General features: G+C 39.7%; 1 protein-coding gene across 1 annotated transcript in view; it reads right to left on the reverse strand.

Annotated features, from left to right (window-relative positions):
• Positions 1-21,823, reverse strand: part of LOC150079260 (uncharacterized) — a 316,981-nt gene that overhangs the window by 132,393 nt on the left and 162,765 nt on the right. The window contains exon 3 of the mRNA XM_090383765.1: positions 10,044-10,176. The gene's annotated coding sequence lies outside the window, so the exon portion shown is untranslated. The remainder of the gene's footprint in view (positions 1-10,043; positions 10,177-21,823) is intronic.

The raw sequence follows: 21,823 nt of genomic DNA on the forward strand, positions 1-21,823 counted from the left end.
AGCGAGTACTGTATACTGCCTTAAAATCAGGCCATGTTAATCTTTATATGATATTGAAATCAGTGCTATCTTTTGGATATGTAATTATCTGTTCAATGCATGTTTACAGCATACTGTTAAACCACCAAATTTTAATTGATTGGAAGGAAATATGAGGTGAACTAGAGGCTAAGTTACTCATAAATTCGTTATTTTTTCTAATATTTTACAGCAGTTAATATTTCTGCTGTGAAAATTTTAACTATGGAAGGGCGATAATTACAAAATATTAATTTTTCTAAATTAAAACACTTAATTGCAATGCCTATAATTATCATTTAAACAACAACTGATAGCGTTAGCTACAAAGGTTAAACGACAGGTGACATAATTTTCAGATTAAGGGAATTGTCTTTGGAGGAAGAAGGAAAGATAAAATGGTAATTTTAACATCTAACACGAAAACTACATTAGTTGACTCTTTATTACAGAAATTTATCTGATAATTTTTACATATTTGTAAACTGTACACGTAAGCCTTAAATCCCTTTTGGAAAACAATGGAAACTGACCAATATTAGCCGTGCATGGAGCATAATCCGCAAAAGATCCTTCTCTATATCTATGTACTATCGTGACAGCTTACTGCAATTCAATCCTCTGCAGTGGCATCTGCCGGTATCCAGGGAACAAGACAGCGGAAGTGAATACGACAAGAAGCAAGAGGGCAATAAAAACCTCGTGCAATGTATCTGTCCTAGACACAAGGACAAAATTTATTACTGGGGTATTATTACATTCATATCTTCTTCTTTTTTAGTAACCCTCTTACAACCCCCAGAGAGGGGGCGCAGCCACCACAAACGGATAATTAAGCAATTCAAATAATAGCTTGCACAAGACTACCTTTGTTTGTTGGTTGGCTTCCTTGAACGCCACTTATCGCGTGAGGGAACCTGGCACACGGCAGGTATAAGTAAGGTAAGAGTTCAGTCAGTAATGGACCCCTTAGTGGAGAGGGAAAAGGAAGGGGATGAAGTTGATGCCAAAGCGTAGGGTGGGGCTCCCTTACCAGTGGAGCTATGTGGAACGCTAGCTGTGGCAGGACACCATAAATTAGCTGTGTTCAGAGCAGGTTTGCGCCTGTTACCGAGGCTATGAAAACAATAGATACTGCACGAGCAGCCATTTAGCTAATCGTCTCCGCGTACGAGGTCTCTTTTCTTAGCTGGTGCCTTGTTTGGCCGTGTGGGGGCGTTAGCAACTTCGAACTGGGCCAACAAGTGCAAGGGAAGAAAATAAAGGCGACTTGAGGTTAAAGTGATAGCTGTAATGTCAGCGAAAGTAAAAGTGAAACTTCCAACTGAAACTGTGACTGATCGTAGTGTAAAAATGCGTTTACTGTAGAACCTCACGTTCAGAAAAAAAAAAAAAAAAAAAAAAAATTGAGGATCGAAGCCAACACATTATCTCTCTATCTAGAAAATATATTCTTTTTGGAATATATTTTTATAAATTTGTGTCGACAGAGAGAGAGAGAGAGAGAGAGAGAGAGAGAGACTTGTAGAGTCTTAGTCGCATCAGCGACTTAGACCATATTGCGCCGTATATTATGTCTGTAAATTGTGAGTGTGTTCTGTGGTCGATTTTCCCGTTTGCTGGACGAAAAAACCAGAGTTTCCGCGAGGCAAAACCATGCTATGCCTTCGCTTGACAAAGCCATGTTGTAAAAAAAGTCCCAAGAAGATTCCTCACGTCATCGACAGGATTCGAACTCAGGTCTTTTCCACCGGGTGCGGGGTGGACGACGATTATACCAGTTGTGTTACAGCGAGGGCGAACGAGAGAGCCTTTCCCGCTGTTCTACCTGGGTTCTTAAATACAAATACGCTTTAAGCTTAGAGTCAGGAAAGATAATGTAATTTAAAATAATCAAAGGTTTCATGTCAGAATACCATAAAATGTCGTTTGAAAGTCTGTAAGATTCACAAGCCTATATGATGAGTTGATATCAACTTGATGAAATGGAAAACCAACTGAAGCATTGAGTACAATTTGCTCGGGGTAGCTCAAGCCAACAAGCAATTAATTGTTGGCTGCATCGGAATCAGTATCGAACTGGTCTATAGGCCTTTCGCTAGGGTCTCGTGGAATAATCGCTTCCCAGTCTACAGGCAGAATAGTCTTTTAAAATAAATACCTTTACGTTAAACGTTGCAAGATGTATTGCTTCTCTCTCTCTCATATTTATATCATATCTATTTGTTTTATTTTCTTTTTCATGTCTGTAAAAAGCTGGGAATACCTTACTCGTAGTTACTACTTTGTTAAAATCATTTCCAATCATTAATTTTATGTACTGTATAAAAGCGGCACGTTGAAATCAATGTAATGTACACAACACTAAATTTCAGTGACATATTCTGAACTGCAATCGTCTCTCAAGCCATTTGAAAGTGCACTTGGTAATAAATGCATTACTCTCATAGCGACTCTGAAAGGGGCACGAAGAAGAAAGGAAGTCAAAACTGAAATATAAGATGTAGAAAGGAATTGTACGAATGATCAATAAGTTAATGTTTCTCTGAGAAAATCACTCCTGTAAATGTGAAATTCCATTGAAATTGTATTGTGAATTGTTTTGAAGGTAAACGAGTATTACAGGTTTATTATTATTATTATTGGCCATTGAGTATAACCACCCATCAGCACGCATTTCTTCTAACTTTTTTTTTTTTTTTTTATTTAGGAAGAGAAATTAAGAAAACTGTTTTGCAAAACACCCCTTCACTGCAATTATTACTAATACTCTCTCTTTCAATCATCGATATAATTACTCATTATCACGAAGAAAATGCTTCAAAACTGACGCGAACTATGAAAGTTCGCTGCTCAGAGCGAATGACATCCCAGAATGAGCGTAGCTCACACCCATACTGAGATACCAATAGCTCACTACAAAAACAAAGTATACTTGTCTATTATCTGATCTTGCTGGAGGATTTTCTCACAGTGGCATACTTTTTGTGTTCGCCATGCTGATGCCGTAAGGCTCAGCTCCCTTAATTGCCTCACATACCTTTGCCATCTGTCGTTCTTGACCCTTGACCCGTCAGTGACGAAAATTACTGGAGTGTTACGTTCTATATCATTCCATCCGTCCACTCCTATTGAGTTTCCTCTAACTGCCTCACGTGATGCGTTCGTCGACGAAATCACTGCTATTGTCGCGCGACACGCGCCTGAAAGCCGGCTCCATCTGCCCTGTAGGATACATTATGGCGACATTAGCGTCTCTCGTGGCGTCGCGGCCATCTGCAGGAGTCACAGGAAGTCAGGTGGTCCCATGCGCAACATGCTGGCTCTGCAATGTCCACTCAGAACAGAGATGCTGTGCGTGTCACGGAGTGCGGAAGCCACTGGCGTGATAAACAGTAACCACTAATATACATGTGGGGGAGACCTTTTCGCACGCGACTATCTTATGTAAATTCGCCTTTATTCCACTCACTCCCTCTCTAGCTCATTTCCCAAGCCGCTTTCATTTTTTTTATGTTTTGTCTTCTGGAGTCACTTTTTTTTCCTGCCTTTGCCAACATTTTTCATTTTTTATTTGAATTATTTTCATCACAAATGATTTGTTCCTTTCGTTACCACCTTTGCTCTCTAGTTTTTCTTAAGCTGTGTGTGTGTGTGTGTGTGTGTTAATAATTTCGACAAGCAGAATTATTGCGAATATCTTAAAGAAAATACTTAGTGTAAAGGAACCTTTGGAACAGTCAAAAAACTTTTTTTAAATAAAATTCATGATGGCTAAGCGTAACAATTCTGTAATAGGCGAACTGAATGAAAAACGACGTTGTACAGGTTGATTTGCAGTATTTTTTTTTTTTTAATTAAGCAAGTTTTAAGCACCAAAGGTTGTTAAGGTAGTGCTCGCGGCTTCAAGTTACCAAGATAAATGAATAACGCTTCGATCCGATCAGCAACCAACCCAAGTCTCAAGATCATTGCTTATCTAAGAGGAAAGTGTTTTAACACTGCCTGCTAGGCGCGCGCTGATACAATTACGCTTTGATGTACCGCCTATATATATTCAATATATGTTGATGAAGCTGCATCACGTATATGGAGCTGCCTACGAGAATTTGATGAAACAAATGACGTTAGAACTTCGAAATTATAAAACAGCTAATGCCAGTTTAGCCACTTGAAAATGATAAAAAGTAGGCCTACTGTCCTCTCCTGTTTTCGTGAGGCTGTATTTAAACTGCCTAATTTAATGCAATATCCTTAATGCCCACAGCAGAACAAATTTAATGAGCTACCAATAAATTAACGAAAGACATTGTCATAGAACTGTCTCATCTTTTAAATAAAAGGCAAATTAACATTTCTGGAAATATCTAAATTTTTTAAAAGTATAATCTTTATTGTAAGGTTCCTAGGTACACGCAAGTACCCTACCTTTACAAATCCTTCACGGCACGAAGCCAGGGGTTAACTAGTACAGTACTAAGCTCAATTTTCACTGAGCATTAATACTGGACACTTTAAATATTACTGTTCACAAAACACAAGAGGGGATGAGAAGGCTCCCTTACTTTCATTAAAATTATGTTAATATTTATTGAAATATGAAAATATAGACTTCTGCAACAAATCTGATTACCGGTAAAGGAAAAGATTTGATTATAAGAGTTGAAGCTCCAAAGGCTCGTTCATCTTTTTTAGAATGTGAAATGACAAGGAAAAACTTAAAATTTTACTCGCTTTCTGACGCTTACCTAAGTTTCTTCAAAGTGAATAATTCTACTAGACAGATATCCCAAGAAACCTCGCATTTTGAGTCACTTGGGTCTTGAAGACTTAACTTTCTGAAAACGGTTTACGATTAAACCCTGAAACATGGGCCGCCGTAGCCGAATGGTCAAGAGCGAGGACACGTAAGCAATTCGTGCTTGAATATATAAAAAAGCTAATAAAACTCATAAAAATGCCTCCCGTCGTTGACAGAATGAGAACTCAGGCCTTTATCCACCAGTTGTGAGAGGAGTGTGATTATAACTACGGTGCTACCGAGAGGGGAACTCTGTAGTGTACTAGGTTATGCTGTCGAGATTTGGTTTTCTGCATCCCCTAAAGCATCCTGAAAAAACTATGGGAACTCGAATTTTGGGTATTGAAGTGTGCCAAGGGGTAGTGCCACCAGCCATATACCACATCTAAGATGTTCTGTGCCAACACGCTCACAATCCACAGTCCATATGATGAAAATCAAGACATTCCTGCATCTAGGAGATTGCCAGGAAGTCAGCCGGTGTGAACTACCAGAGTAGTTAGCGTGGGAGAACGGTAGTACACACGTTTCATTGGACCGTTTCGAGTCCACGTAATTGCTATCATATAAACTCCGTCTACTCTGTGGCCATTCCGGAGCATAAATAGAAAATTTACAGTTACTACGCACCTTTTCCCTGTGCTTAAAGCTCCAGAAGTTAATTTCGATGACCATTTCCCAAATGTGACTCTGGACATGCTCAACATCGAGCCGATGAATTGTCGATCGCTAAATGTCATCATGATTCCATTCTTGATTCTCTTTCCAAGTGGGTAGGTGTGTCACTGCTGGTCATAGCTGGATGATTATTTGCTTTTATTTGTTTATTAAGAATATTAGTTGTTAGATTAACCTAATTGGGTGCCATCTGACTATAATCATGACACATGTTGTTTATTTTTTATATTTATATTCTGTTTAGTTGTATTTTTATTTGTAATATTCTCTGGTCTTTCTGTGTAGGAAATCATTCATGTATGCAATTTAACTTAATAAAGAATCTCATTATTATTATCATGCGATCAAACATGCATCCACAGAATATGTTCAGACACCAGTCGACTTTTCCCCATCGTCAGGTCTATATATAGAAATTTAGTTCTTTATTTAGCGTATTGTTGATCTTGCATTGCATCCTTATATTATTCATGAAGTTTAGAGGCTTTGCTATTCTAACCATTCCTGCTGGAAATACAAGTATTATTTTTGTACGATCAGTTAGTACAGTATTTAATACATACAAGTATAACATAACAAACATTAAATGGTTTTTACCTAATTTCGATTGCATTTTAATTCAAAATCAAAATTCTTATAAAAGGTTAATGTAAGGACGTGTGTATATATATATATATATATATATATACACACACATGTATATATATATATACATGTGTGTATATATATATATATATATACACACATGTATATATATATATATATATATATATATATATATATATATATATATATATATATATATCCATTGGGTGGAGGGGACCCTGTTAATCAATCTAGAACGTTACCTAGACTTATTACATTATTTTCTATGGGAAAATGATTTCATAGATAAGAGTTTTCGCCCGACATGGCGATTTCCAGCAAGCATTAATCGGGTGATCGGGGCAACTGTACTAACATATTCTGTTGTACGGCGCGATGCCCTACAGGGCGGAAAGTGCAGTTGCCGCAGAACGGATAGTGATAGAGTTATAATCGTTATGGTTAATCATAGCAAACGCATAATGGGCTGTTTGCTTGTTGGATTCCCTTTTGACATCAGTTTACAAGCTGATTGCAACATATCTTCGAAAAACAGAAAAACGTTTTTTTTTGGGGGGGGGGAGAAGTAAACCATGATGTTGTTGAACACAGGCAGTTTATCAGGAAGCATCATCCGGCTGAAACAAAGCAAGATTACAGGTTTTAAGCAGAGTACAGATAAATCAGTAAGGTCAGGATGGGTTGTCTCAGGCAAGCTTCGAGGAAACAAAAGTTTTGAGGTTTTAGTATGTTTTAAATTTTATTCAGTACGTTCAAGAGGATGGTTTGTATGAGTGTTGAACAACACCAAATCAAAAAAATAAATAAAATAAAAATAAAAATAATAAAAGAATAAATAAATAAAAAGTCCTAATAAGGTGACAATGAAAAGCCACTATACTCATACCTACACGGATTACATCGGTACGGTACGAGTCAATGAATGCTTACATCAATGGCTACCACTGGTTATGACAGAAGCAGATTCAGATCTGAATTCGTTAGCCACATTGACTTACAGTCGTTCCTATGCTTGCTTTCACGCTGATGCCATTGCTCTATGTCTTAAAAATTGTGTAGCTCTATGGTATAAGCCTTTGAGTAAAAGCAGACGAAAGCATCAGTTATGTTAGGTGGCCTACGTGACATGAACAATTCAGATCTGGACTCGGGACCAACCAAGCGAGTTGCTGGATTAATTTTCTTCGAACTAGGTTTTTTACACTGCTCTCTACGGGACGGTGCATTATCGTACTGAAATACGGAGGCCCATTTCCACAGATCTTTCAGAGTGTGAGCACCACGGGATTGACCAAGATGTCAATGTACGACTCGGCAGCGATGGTTTTTTGGCACTATAACCATATTCCAAGTCAGTACTAATAGAAGCAGCCCCCCCACACTATGACCCTCCGCCTTCTCTGAACTTTATGGTGGGCATAACATACTACAGTATTGGTCCCAATTTTTACGATAGATGACGTTCCCAAGATACTCTTGACATTCACGCTCGACCGTCCCATCTGAAGCCTGAGTAAAGCGACTCATCTCTCCACACGACGTTTCCAGTATTCCATGGTCCAAAAACTATGGGATAGACACTACTGAAAACGACGGCTGGCATTCGGTGGGATGATATGGGGTTTACGAGCAGCAAAGAAAACCCGTATCGCGTAGATCCCAGCGAACTGTGGACGCACTCACAGACATTCCTGTGGACATCTGGAGTAGCTCCAACGTAACGTGCGGGGTTTGCTTTCATAACTTTCTTTAGAGGTTGATGAATTCCATTATTTTGCCTATCTAGCCATTTTCGTACACCTACTTCGCATTCATGCTTCCATCTTTACACTACACTGGTTACAGTTGAATTTTCTAGGTTAAAACGCTTAGCTGTCGCACTCATAATCAAACTGAATTTTGATTTTTGAACTTTGTGGGCGCCTTGTCGAGACTCGTTCTGCGGTTTTGTAATATCTCTGCTTTTGCCTGCACACATTTTGAAACCTGTTTTTGCTTTCCATACATCTCGTTTGCACTTCACTAGATCTTGGAAGGGTGTACAAATACTTCTGGTAGAATACTGTATATAAATAAATGTTTATTTATTATTTATATTTTATTATTTATTACATATAAATAATAACATTTTACTGATATGTCATTAATGATAGTTAATTCAGAATATATATTAGTTTCACATATTAATATGGAGAGGGCTTAGTTTAATTTCAATAAATTAAGAGAATTTCTTATTTATATACAGTATATACTGTTGCTCACCGATAGCCCATAAAAAAGTTCTGCCACTAGAAATTTAAGAGTGAAAGACCGTTACAAGCTATATTTAAGTTAACCCCACATCGAGACCCCTATGATATCATCCACCGGCATATATACGTGATGTCATGAACCATTCTTGATCATTCCAGAGATGTGAAACATCGTAACTAACTATTGCAATCTCCTTTTTGACCTTCGTTGTGACATTTGACAAAGACGGTGAGAGGTTACAGGAGATTTCCACTACGGAACGTGAGAGCGTGACTTTTTGTGCTCTTCTCCGGAACGTTACTTAAGTGACTAAAGAAACCTCTTCACTTTTTCAGTTACATCTTAGGATGATTCATCATTTACTTACATTGATAATGTCTTCACCTTTCTTTCTTTTTCCTCCTTTTAGGATTCAGTTTCAGAAATAGAAATGATGTTACTGCCCTCTCAAGGAACTCTTGAAGTTCATCTAGGCTAGAAATCTGATCGTGCATAAGGTAATGAACACGTACTTTCATGCTTGCGATTTCATTGCGTCATCGCGTGGAGATGAGTGAATTTATAGTAGACGAGCATTAAAACTCTTTGCATATAGACTGCTATATAGGCTGTTTCCTCTGTTTCTAAATTGGGAGTAGTATTTCTCCCATTAACTATATAAATACCTGCATCACTCGCTCATTCATATACTCACGGTTCTGAAGAGCTAATTTTAGCCCAAAACTAGTTAAAAGAAGCCCAAATATATTCCAGAATTTTAAAAAATTCACTCGAAGTATTGCAAAAAAAATTACTGCGTAGTCTAGCTGACCACCCCTTTCCATTTTTCCCCGCTATGTTTCCGTGTATGATATATCGTTGTAATTAATCATACTCATCAACCCCCCCCCCCGCACATCCCTTTTAGTATTCACCCCATGTCTACCATCCCACCTACCGACTTCTAACAAAGGAAAGGTGATTCTTTCTTGGGTGTCGTCCTTGATGGGGAGTACATAACTCACGAGACTCAGTAAGGTGGAGTCCTAGGTATACCTGTTCCATCATAGACACAGCAGGTGTTGTCCGTCTTTATTAAGGCGTCGGAGATGGGCTATCAAAGGCTGATGCCTCTTTTCTGTCGTCCCTTCTTTTCCTCCCCAAGTACATATTTTGAGTACCGTAAAAAAATGTACGGATCTGGACTTCAACAGACACATTACCACCCACTCCCTATTCTCGTTGATGAGTTACGGAGATAATTTATGATAACCCAATCTTTTTCTCCTTCCCCGTCACAAACATGTACAGTCATTAGTATCTAGATGATGGCACTTCTTTTTTGTTGTAAATACTTAATTTCCAAGGAGACCAATGGAAGGCGAATAATTTCTTACACATAGAGATGCGATGTATATATACATACTGGAGTCTCGAAATCATCATCTATAATGGAAATTAAAGGAGAAAATCGTATAAAATTTGAATGTGAATGGAAAGCAGCGAATAGTGTGCCAAAGCTATCGTTCATTATTGTGTGTGTGTGTGTGTGTGTGTGTGTGTGTGTGTGTGTGTGTGTGTGTGTGTGTGTGTGTGTGTGTGTGTGTGTGTGGTCTAATTTACCTCAGAATAACATCTATTGCTGACATGTCAATTAGCGCGTGCACAAACGTATACACATATTAGTCGAAGCAAAAAAAAAACATACCCGAACTTGGGGCTATAAGGGTCGGTTCCTGTATACCGTTTCGCTGACCTTTTTCTGAAGGAAGTACAATGTCACAAGTTGCTAGCCGAAGCTCCTGACCTGCTTCAGTGTCTCTGATAACCTCTACATATATCTGAAATGAGATTATATGAAAATATTATCAAATGAATTTTATTTTGTAACATTCTACAACACTAAAACTGATATTTAGGTATGCTCTGGATACAATATTAAACGTTTCCAATCAACGATAAATATAAGAATTTAATTAAATTCATCTGCCGTGCTGTGTCTTATGTCTGTTAATTGCGTGTGTTCTATGGTCGATTTGTCTGTTTGCTGGACGAAAAACCCCAGTTTCTGGGGAAAACACCTTGCTATCAACTCCTGAGACCGACTAACTCAGTCACGGAGTGAAAAAAAAAACATTAAAGTTCCTCGCGTCATCGACAGGATTCGACCCGGGCCTTTTCCACCCGGTGTGGGTAGGACGGTGAAGATACCACTGCTACCCGCGCAGACAACAGGAAGGGACATCATCATCATCATCATATTATACTAATTTGTTTCCCGAGCAAACGCTCATCAACAAAAGTAACTAAATTTAAAAACAACCACTTGTCATAAAAAACTAAAATCGACCACTTAGCCTGATCCCACCAGCTAAAAAATTAACTATTGTGGGAACAGTTACCGCCCCTACCGCGGGGAGGTGGGTCGTCTACTATCAATTGTATATCCGCCCATAAACTCCAAAATAAAATCCCTCATAAAACATCAACTTCTGCACCATTAAATAGTTCTCAAAAATCCATTTCTTTAAAACATTATACCTCATCCATCATGTTGTACATTTCTAATTTTAAACACTTCATTGACAAAATCTAAAAATTCCCTGTAATTTGCTAGGTTCCTAAGGAGCCCGCATGGCTCCAATATTCCTCCACCAACTTTTTGTCTTAATCGTTCCCTATGCTGCTCATAGAGAGGGCAACTCAATAACATATGCTCACTAGACTCTGGCTGTCCGCAATCACAGTTATTGCTCTCCCTCAATCCCAACTTATGCAACTTAACCCCGAGTCCATGCCCAGTTATCAACATAGCCGGAAACAATCCTAACATAGGCCACTTCTCTTTATTCACCAATGTCAAGGCATCAGGAAGAAACCGGTAAGTATCCCTACCGGCCTCAGACCGTGCCCACCGGCTCTGCCAAACATCTTCTATTTCTCTCTGGAATCGCCTGCATTCCATTTTCAAATCCTGCAATCCGTAAATTTTTCCCTCTTCAGGACAAGCCCTAATACTACATAACTCTGCAGGAGAATTCCGCTTTGTATGGTATATCAAAAACCGCTTTGCAATCACCAGATCAACTGGCATTTTTCCAGTAATAACCTGCAAAGCCTCAGTGGACACAGTCCTGCATGCCCTAGAAACTGCCAACAATGCCAGTCGTTGTGAGGCGCTCAAATGTCTTCTAACAAATACATGAGCAATAGCCGTTCCCCACGCTCCGCACGCATACGTGACAATTGGTAAATATATGCATTGATATAACAACTTTAAAGCCTTCCCTCGTAAACCCCACTCAACACGTACAATTCGTTTGATTCTGCCATATACTTTTTTCACCTTCTCACGCAAGTACTTTGCATGGGGAACAAAACTAAGTCGCTCATCCAACATTATCCCCAAATACTTGGTTTGAGTACAATATTTAAGGGACCGCCCCTTCACCCTTACAGTGGGATTTCTATTACCACTCAATCTGCCTTTGAGTAACATACAAACTGTCTTCTCTTTTGATATAGTTAACTTATTTAAGAGAGCCCAGTCATCCAACTTTTCCAAAGCTATCTGTGCCTTTGTTTCCAGACTGAGCCTGGAATCACCTTGGACCAAAATTAGTACATCATCTGCGTAAGCCACTATCTCCTCCTCACCCCAATCCTCATTCAAAATTTCATCAAGCACGAGATTCCAAACCACAGGCCCGAATATTGAGCCTTGTGGCGCACCTCGCTCTATGACTTTAGTCACCACTCTAAATTTATTCCGCACCTCCACTAGTCTGTTGGAGAAGTAGCTACGCATCAGCCTATATAAGTTTCCTGGGCATCTCATTTGCCGACGTCTTGCCAATATACTCTCCCACCACAAGAGATCAAAGGCGCCCCTAAAGTCAACAAATAGTCCCAATATATATCGACTCTCGCTATTTTTAACGACTCTGAGCACCTCAGACAAGGCATCCTCAGTTGACCTGCCAGCCTTAAATCCATACTGTCTTTGAGAAGTCAGCCCTGCTTCCCGGTATCTTTTGTTAATTCTGCCTATCATCAATCGCTCCAGCGTCTTTCCTAACACAGACAACAAGGCTATGGGCCTATAAGACCCAGGGTCAGCCATATCTTTATCACTATTTTTTAATAGCAACTTCAAGGTCGCTTTCTTCCAGCAATCTGGATATATCCCTTCTCTTAAACAAGAATTAAATACTGAGAGCAACAGCCAGGACCAATGTTTTGCCATTTCCAGTAACACCTCCATAAAGATTTCATCACCGCCTGGAGCCTTTCCTTTCTTAGCCAACATCAAGGCGTTACTAAGCTCTTCCAGTGTGAAATCGCCCTCCTCCTCACTAGCAACATAGTCCAAATTTGCCTGCCGAGTGCACGCCTGGCCCGGCGAATCGTCCTGAGCACTATCCCCTGGGAACAAGACATTCAAGATTCTAATCATAGAATCCTCCCAATTCATTGTCTCAGGTCCGTCTAATTGAATAGAGTGCGCTATTTGCTCAACATGGACCTTTTCCATTATAATCTTGTAGGGGAGACCCCAAGGATCCTTATTCCCTTCTACCTGAACAAAATCCTGCCAAGTCTGAGACTTTGCCCTCCGAATCTCCCACACATAACTATTTTTCCTATCCTGATATCGACGCCTGTATACCATCATTTCCTCATATCCCAAGCGTCTTGCATGTTGATACTTATGTCGTAGCCTAATCACCTCTCTCCGAGATGCCTCAAGACTCCCACTCCACCAAGGCACTGACCTTAACTTTTTCTTTTGTTTTATCATGGAGCCGTACGAGGCTCCCCTCAGAACCTTTGTTAACATATCTGCTCGCTCATTAACTGAGCCACCGGACCACACACAATCCCTCCCCCGCAGTCTACTCTGGATACCGCTAACCAGCCTTTGACAGTCCAGGGACTTCCTAACCAGTCTGCTAGATCTATTATCCACATCACTCCGCACTGTGTCCACCAATTCAAACACTATAGCCCTATGGTCGCTTGTCGTCCATCCCTCTCGCACTTCCCAACCTTGAGTCTTATCTAACATGTTTTCCGAACAGACTGTCACATCAATGTTCGACTCACCATTTACTGTTGAGAACGTACTTAAGTTCATCGGACGATTCACGACCCAGAGCCTATTTGCAATTAAGCACTCTTCCATCATTACTCCCCTTGGATCAGTCTCATTGGCATACCACAGCACAGAGCTAGCATTGGAGTCAATGCCAAACACTATTCGCTTACCTAGGAGCTCTGTACAAATTCTGTCAATGTACCCTCGGTACACTCCTAGGTCATCCCTGAACTGACAATACAGACTTACCAGGTAAACACTTTCAAAAGAACCTATGACCTCCACGCACACACCATGCGTGAAGGTCAATCCTTGGATCTGTGTCACCACGAGGTCAGGGTTGCATGCAATCACAGCAGCCTGACAACCATGCCCGTGCTGTGCCACCCTATAATCCAGTGGATACCCTCGCACCACTTCATTTACCCTGTACGGCTCTTGTACAAGGATCAGGTCACAACCCTCTTTTCTTGTCCTAACAGCCAGCTGCAACGCAACCTGATAAGAGCGCTGACCATTAATTTGCACCAATTTTAACTTGTTATATTTATTATTATGAAGACTTTTATCCATTTCCTGGTTTATTTTTGACTTGTTCTTTATATCTCAAATATTCAGGGCACTCTTTACTCCCAACAGAATGGTCAGCACTCCCACCTTTTCTCTTACAGTTGACACACGTTGGTGCATCCCGCTTCTTAGGACAGTCATTAAAAAGATGGCCTTCTCCCGCACAATGCCGACACACCAGCTTGGCCTTACAATTTCGTGAAACATGTCCAAACGCCAGACAGCGAAAACACTTAGTTAAAAACATTATCTCTCTCACTTTATAAGAACACCAGTGAATATATACTCGTCCCCTCTCCACCAAGAACTTCCTAAGTCTCTCTGGAACTTCCAAAATCCAATTCTTAGTGTCTTTGTCTAAAACTCGAGCCACAGACCTCACAGTAATATCCTTTAAAAACCGCTCCTTGTCCATGCCTGTTTCATATCCATTTTTGGAGTACAGTTGCTCAAGAAATTGTTCCTGGTCTATATCAGCTTCAACATCATAAATAATAATTCGACTGCCTGCTTTCTTTGGAATTTCCACCTTCATTCCTTGATCTTTTACCTTCTGACAATTAATCAGACATTGCATATCATGACGGGAGTCGAACTCCATCACCACTCCCTTATCTCGAATTGTCCGAAAGTTTCTCACTTTTATGTCCTGCAATTCCGGGCGTATCGTCTTCAACACCTCAGTCTTTACTTCATCACTTGTCTTGAATTTTTCGGAATCAGCCTTTATAAATAACACATGTTTCTCCTTTTCCACTCTTTCTGGCACTTTGCCTACCACTTTTAATGCTTCAGCAAATGTCTTTTTAACTTGCACTGTACAGTCATTCTCCTTCAACCGTGCCTTGAGAACCTGATTCTCCACATAGATTCCAATAGCTTTCGATTCCAACACATCCCAAAACTCCAGAATAGCATTCATGGCTGCTCGATTCACTTTGTGACTGTCATTAAACATATACTCACAAAGTTCCTTCCGAACAACTTTAATCTCCTTAAACATCTCCCCTACCTCATCCTCATGATCACTGTCGACCCGAATTCGCTTTGTTCCAGAACGCTGCCCGCCCTCTGTAACCTCCATTTCACCCTCAATGGATGAGCCAGCTCCAGCTCTCTGAGACTGGACAGAAACAGGTTCCATTCCAGGTGGAGAGGAATCAATATACAACACCTCTGGTTCAGACATGCTCACAGGCCAGCAACCCAATGGCAGCACAGCCACGAGCACAGCACAATATAACAACGATAAAACAATATAATACAGACAATATAATAACAACCTGCGTTATTAAGTTACTCGCTTGACTCGCAAGCAAGAAAGTGTCAGCACTCCGTGAAGACACGGATAATGCACAAGTCCACCCTGATAAATACCAAAAAATGCAAAATAGCACACCACAAATTGTAACAGAAATTAAAACTAACCTCAATATATTTGGGGGCCAAGATACACTCCTCAATACTCACAAGATTAACACAAGCACTCCGCGAAAACACTGACTGCTCTAGTTCACTTAGCAAAACACAAGAAACCCAAGTCCGTTTCTACCTCAGTTTGGCCGTACTCGACGGCACCGGTTTCTCTTTGCCGGCCAGGAAAACCTGGCCGCCCACCCCGCACAACGTGGATGTGGAAACCTCCTAGAAGATCACAAGCACTGACAAAGTTAGTACAAAAGTTAATAGTATTGTTCTGTCACTTTATTAAATCACACACTAACAGACGCTGTGCACCCGTGCCATTCTTCTTGGTCGCGGGGCAAAACAGGAAGGGACAGTTATAATTCCTCCCCACACCAGAGAAGTTCAATCAAGATGTGTGGTCCAATATACCTCATTTTGGCCTCAGCTGTCCTGGTGCCGCTAAACATCCACCACCGCTAAACATACCACCACCACCACCTCAATTATCATTTAGAAAAGTGAGAATATACTTAAGAATAATGGAAAAACCTTTCCCTTTATTGTTTCCATAGAAAACTTGAAATGATTTAGCCGAGTGGCCAAGAGCGGGAGTGCAGTAGCACACGCTCTTTGAGTAGACCGGGGTTCAAGCCCCTGACTGCTGAATACGGTCGATCTGCCAACCCGCACTGGACCAGCGTGGCAGATTATGGTCCATTTCTCTCAGCATGAATTGTTGAGGAGGCTTCCATCCTGCAGTGGGTTGATAATGGCTGCACTTTATAGAAGTATGATCCTTAACAAATGTCAGAGCCACAAGCAGTTACATGGTTCCTAAATGAATTGTAACTTGTTGCAACTCGAATAGTAAAATCGTTGTAGGAAAGTTTTCACAATAATAATTAAGTCTGCGTAGAGTTCCAAGCGAATTAATATTAGTAGTGCAAATGATGAAAGGAAGAAAGCTCATACAGCAAAAATAAACAAACAAAAAAAAAAAAAAACATTTCCCCAATACCACAACACTAGATAGAAGTTATTATTATTTTTTTTATTATTATTATCTGTTTATTTCCATAAGGAAACCACCCCGGGACGGCAAAGTGCCAGGAGGGTGCTAAGTACATATCAGGGTACGAGATACTACGTACAGTGGGTTACATATACTGAACACGTAGTCTCGTCCCGAAATACATTTTATACACATTTTATGTTTAATATATACAGTATTTACATATTAATGATTCTGTACATACATTATACAACTCATATATTTACAATTCAGTAATAATTCCATCTATAACTTACATATTTACATAACTGTTACAGAAGGTATATTTTTACAGTCAACAAGTTTGTTCCAACAATCACATTTAGAGGTAATTTAGATTAAGACAATTAAGAGAGAGAAGTAAAAAAGGCCTCTGACAGAGAGTAGAAAACAGCAAAAAGTTTGCAGACAGGTAAGAGAAACAGAAATTAGACAGCTCTCTAAATAGAACGCGTTGCCCTGGTATTGCACAAATTTCAAAGAAATCTTTTAAGTAAATATCAGATTAAAGTATCGGCGATGACAATTTTTGAAAGAAGTGCAATATATATATAAAAAATGGCACCTCCAAATGGTTAATCTGCTAGTCAATTAAAAAATATTTGTTTGAAAGTTCAGAATTATACCATGGCATCTCGTTGTGAAAGCAGATTTTTTTTTTTTTTGTTTTCAGCAGTGGGCAATATGATCATTGCATTAACTAAACAGTTAAATCCTGCTGGCCACAAACATACACATGCACACATGAAAGGAGAATTCAGTCCTAATTTCATGTAATTTTAATAAGGCCAAATAGCATTAGCTAATTTATAGTTCTGAAAAGCTTTAAAAAATCTGGGTTAAATTTTAACTGTGTTTTGCGAAGTGATAAAAGTAAAGTTTAAAAAAAAGAGAGGCTCGACTTCCATATAAATTGACTAATTTTATTACAAGTGGTCAATAGACAGTATACGTGAGATGATGGAATAAATATGCACGTGTACTAGGTAGAATTTTTAAAACAATAAAAAAAAGTGTAAATAGCGAGAAACAGTTTTTCAAAGGCTTGTTCTTCTTCTTCCAGTCACATAGTTCCCTGAATAGCTGTTGTGGCTACCAACAAATTCCTCCAACTGCATTGATCATGTGCTATACGAGCGGCATCGCAAAATGTCACGCCCAAAAGTTCACTGATCCCATCCTTCCACCTAGTTGCAGGTCTTCCTTTAACAGCAGTTTTTAGAGTTGGTTTTGTTATGGTCTCTGTGGCATCAGATAATGTGTTGGTATGTCATTGCCTACCACATGGCCGATTTTGAAAAGGGCAGGCTTTAATCATATGAAGAGTCATCATGCATCCCACGAGATGCTCTTGGGATGGGACAAAAATAAAATGCTGCAAATGGCGCAAAAGATACCGATACTGTAAATATGGAATTTCACTGTATTTATAAATTGAATGCATGAAAGCTATCAACAGTTCATGGCATGATGAGGGCCAGGAAGCGGAGCTCAACATAAGATCCCAAGCTTTCTGAGAAAGAGTGAAGTGTCTCGCCAGAATCCGCAGTTTGGATATTACATGAACATTTAGAAGCAGTTTCAAAGGCAGTAGAAAGGTCGTGCTGACCACGACTCAAGAAATTATATGAGGTCTGCATACAAATTGAAATAATTGATGATGTATTCTGATTGTTAAAAAAATGAGATCGGTCTGGCGCTGTCCAGATGGCGGGGCATCTTATCGGGTTTCGTCTTTTCATGGCGGTGCGTCGTCTCGCATTTGATCTCTAGATTCTGGTTAGGGTCAGGAAGCGATGATGGGGTTAGGTGCAACTGGAGTGCTGCCGTTTAGGATAAACGATTGACGGGCGTGGGCTCTATGAACCACAGGATCTACATTTTGTAAGGTCAGTTGACCGCAAATTTAGCGAGGTGAGGATCGATTTCCTGGACTTGTTCAAGCATCTGGTGAGCTACAAAGGAATACTGGTGAGATTTAAGAGAGAGCAAATTTTTGGGGTTTTTCTAATTGAACTGGCGGAATCCAACGAAAAAAAGATCCCAGCACGAGCAAGTATGATGAACTCGACAACTGTCTTTACCGTGGAAATATTCTTGTCAAAGGCCTAGGGATGCCTAAGGTCACTAACTATTTACTTTCTTAAATCGGATAGGAATATACCATAAAATATAGGTATTGTTTTATATTCACCATTAGAAAGACACAATATGGCCCCAGCAGCCTATGTGTCGTTAAACTCAACAACAACAACAACAACAACCTAAGGTCACTTCTAAGGTTGGAGCTAAGATTGCATGATTGCAGACTGTCAGTTGGACAATCCACAATCTTAGTATTTCTATGTCCAGTTAGACTACTTTTTAACTTTTTTTGTACATTGGTTTTACCACTTTAAATTAATTAATACATCCAATTAATATAGTCTAATGTTGACTAAATGTTAATTCCAGCCATTATTAAATAAATACAAAGGTTAGGTACACGCTAACGCTTTTAAGAAACCATAAAAGAGGTATAAAAAGGCTGGGCGCTTTTATTCAATTAAATATCTATTATCTTATTTGCAATAAGAAAAGAAAAGAAAACGAAGGTTAAACAAAAGCCAGATACTTGATGTACTTTCATTCTTTTTTCTTTGCATTGGTGTCTGGAGCAGCACCACACCCTTGATGGCAAGCAATGCATGCCACCGAGGAAATCTCTTAAAGTGTGGGAGGTTTTGTCAACCACCTACATTTTCTGACTGCAATGTTACTGGTAGATATTATTGCGTTTCCATGGTTTCTAGCGCCCTCTTTCTTTTCTAAAATGCATCTTCGCATAGCTGAAACTACTTTTTTTGAAAATAAACGTAGACAAGTAGGAAAAGGAAAAAGGAAATACTGAAACTGTGGTACACATCAATCTTCACACCTTGTTGATATTCTTTTTAAGGTTGTCACTAGAGGCGAGGGCCTCACACCTTACCCATCCGTAAATACTTCTCTGGTTGTACGTAGAGGGCATTAGAGAAGAAGGCGTGAACCAGATTCCTGAAATCCCACAGCGTTGTTCCCACGTAGTTCGCTGCTTGTGGCACCTAAATAACTTGACCAAGGTTAACGACAAAGAAATCCGAGCAGCGGCATAATGTTCACGATAGCCAGAAGCCGTGTCCGTTTCGAAGGGGCGGAAAAATAATCCGTTCATTCGTCCGTCAGAATGCAATGCAAAGTTAATGCCAGAACTACAACACTTTGGGGGGTTCTTGATAAACAGCAACCCTGGGGTAAACCCAAGTTGAGGCGAAGTAATATTTATTTGAAGGTTGTTTCCTCGCGTCATGCATCTCATGGGTGTGTCCCGTTACACAGAAGTTCAAAGGTCAGATTGCAGATCACAAGCAATGGTTAGCTCAGATACAGTTTTCCTTCTCAAGAAAAATGACGGATCATTTGAAGTGAGTTTTACACGAACTTTCAATCTGATCCCTTGTCTGATCTGTGCGCATTGACCTTGTCTTAGTCGTACTATTTTTCAGTCTCAATGCTCAATAATTAAGAGATGTGATAACGGCGTTGTTTTATTTATATATATACATATTTTTTTTTATTCATGAAACAGGATCCCACGGAGTAAAATGGAAAAGTTGACTCAATACTACATATCTGTTTTATTAGTTCCATGGTAACAGATCTGTTACCATGGAACTAATAAAACAAATCAGGTAACAAAATTTATTTGATTATCACTTATTTTTTCCCTACACACTAAACCATTTCCTAGTGAATAACACAAACACACACACAGGGAGAAATGCCACCACGTTATCTCTTGGGGAATGGAAATATTGCAGGTTTAAACCCATTTACAAAGTGCAACAAATACGTATGTATGATGACTTATAAAATATTTTCAAATTCTAAAATCCACCATAATTGTCAACAATGTTAACACATACTTTAAAAATATACATGAAGGCCACTTTATTAGGTATACCCACAGAACAGTGTGGAGGTGCTCATTTAGCCTGGCTTGTTGTGGCATGGAATCGACAATACGTCGAAAGCGTATGCTAGTTCAGGGATGCTGGTCCATGTTGGCAACTGCGTCTCAGTCGTAAACTGGATGGTTGCGAATCTATATTCCAAGGAGCTGGTGCCTCCACGTTCCATAGGTGCTCAATTGAATTGAATTGAAACTAGTGAATGGGAAGGCAATTGCAGTAAGCTGTATTCACTCTAATGTTCCTGTAACTAGTTCTGTACAATTCTAGCTTTGCCACATAGCACATTATTCTGTTAGTATAAATATTAGTATTAATATTATAATGGCTAAATGAAGTAAGGAAGCGAGCTTTTTCTGAATCTGCCAAAAAATGTTCTTATTTTTCCGTTGTCCAATTCCGCTTTCAACTTTAACAACCTATTTGCTTCGACCAGTGCATTCCAAAATGAAAGTTCCTGATATCCAGCCTTCTTTTACTCCCAAAAATTTTTCATTTCTGACCACCTTGGTTCTTTTCTTTTCAACCAGTAAAAATATACCAGGTGCATTCATTCCTGGCTGCTGTATACCCATCTGCAAATGGTTCTTTCCTATTGTAAGATGGATATACTGTAGTAATGAAGGGATGCGCCCGGTCGAAAACAATTTCTAAATAACCCGTGGCATCCAAATGTTGCTCCGTTGGTATCAAGGGATGACCAAGAAAAACTCTCACATCATTACATCGCTATTCACCAGCCTGTATTGTTGACATCATGGAGCCAGCATGATGGCTCCATGCAACGTTTTTGTAATCTATCAGTTCAGTACCGATGTTCCTGAGCCCACTGTGACCGTACTCTCGGTTTTTTAACTGTTGAGAGAAGTGCAATACGATTCAATTATCGGTTGCGATATCCCATCCGTGACAAGGAACATGAATTGTGCATTCTAAAATGCCTCTTCTTTTATCACTGTCGTAGTGGGTTATGTGACTGAGTTCAGCTTTTCTGTTACGCTGAACAAGTCTTATCAGCCTCCATTGTCCTCTCACATCAACAAGTTGTTTCCGACCACAGGATAGCCATTGGCGGGATTTTAGACAATGTCAATTGTTGTCTTTAAATTGAGGGTGTTCGCTTGTCAGTTCATGTTTTGCTGACCAAAAAACTCGAGTTTCAGGGAGAAAAAAACCTTGCAGTCCTCGTCTGAGTTAGTTTCAAGGCAGTACGACAAGTGAAAAAAGCCATAAAAGTTTTTCGCGTCATGGCCGGAATTCGAACCTGGGCCTTTTTCAGCGTTTGTGGGAAAACGGGTAAAACCACTGACTAAACCCATTGTGCTACTCGCGAACACACGGTTACTGGACTAATAGGCGCCCCCGTAGCCAGG

Source organism: Mastigoproctus giganteus, chromosome 10 (genome assembly GCF_048544385.1).
Source record: "Mastigoproctus giganteus isolate SK-2022 chromosome 10, ASM4854438v1, whole genome shotgun sequence".
Taxonomy (NCBI): Eukaryota; Metazoa; Arthropoda; class Arachnida; order Uropygi; family Thelyphonidae; genus Mastigoproctus; species Mastigoproctus giganteus.